This window comes from Sinocyclocheilus rhinocerous, unplaced genomic scaffold (genome assembly GCF_001515625.1).
Source record: "Sinocyclocheilus rhinocerous isolate Xijiao unplaced genomic scaffold, SAMN03320098_v1.1 scaffold2341, whole genome shotgun sequence".
Lineage (NCBI taxonomy): Eukaryota > Metazoa > Chordata > Actinopteri > Cypriniformes > Cyprinidae > Sinocyclocheilus > Sinocyclocheilus rhinocerous.
This window is the reverse complement of record NW_015647626.1, coordinates 267,234-267,736: the sequence shown is the minus strand read 5'-3', so window position 1 is coordinate 267,736 and position 503 is coordinate 267,234. Positions and strand designations below refer to the sequence as shown.

General features: G+C 27.8%; 1 protein-coding gene across 4 annotated transcripts in view; it reads right to left on the bottom strand.

Moving 5' to 3' along the window:
• The window catches only part of LOC107709357 (AP-2 complex subunit mu-A), a 15,841-nt gene that overhangs the window by 3,521 nt on the left and 11,817 nt on the right, over positions 1-503 (bottom strand). The gene's annotated exons all lie outside the window — the stretch shown is intronic.

Here is a 503-nt window from a genome sequence, read left to right as displayed (position 1 = left end):
TTTTTTTTTTTTTTAATGGTATATCAAAAAGTGTATTTTTTGAATGTGATTGTTGGTACATTTTACCAGTAAACAGTAAATACATTTATAATATTTCAAATAAATGCTCTTACTTTGTTTATTATTACGGTTTTCCACAAAAACAACAAGCATAATAATAAATGTTTCTTGAGCAGCAAATCAGCATATTCAAATGATTTCTGAAGGATCATGTGACTGGAGTAATGACGCTGAAAATTCAGCTTTGATCACAGGAGTAAATTACATTTTAAAATGTATTACAATAGAAACGTTATTTTGCATTGTTATTATATTTTACAATATTACTGTTATTACTATATGTATCGAATAAATGCAGCCTTGGAGAGAACAAGAAAAAAATCTTACTGACTCCAAACCTTTGAATGGTAGTGTAAAAACAATAGAAGTTCATGGTTTGTCCTCATTTACATTTAAATAAATGTGTGTGTGTGTGTGTGTGTGTGTGTGTGTGTGTGTTTATT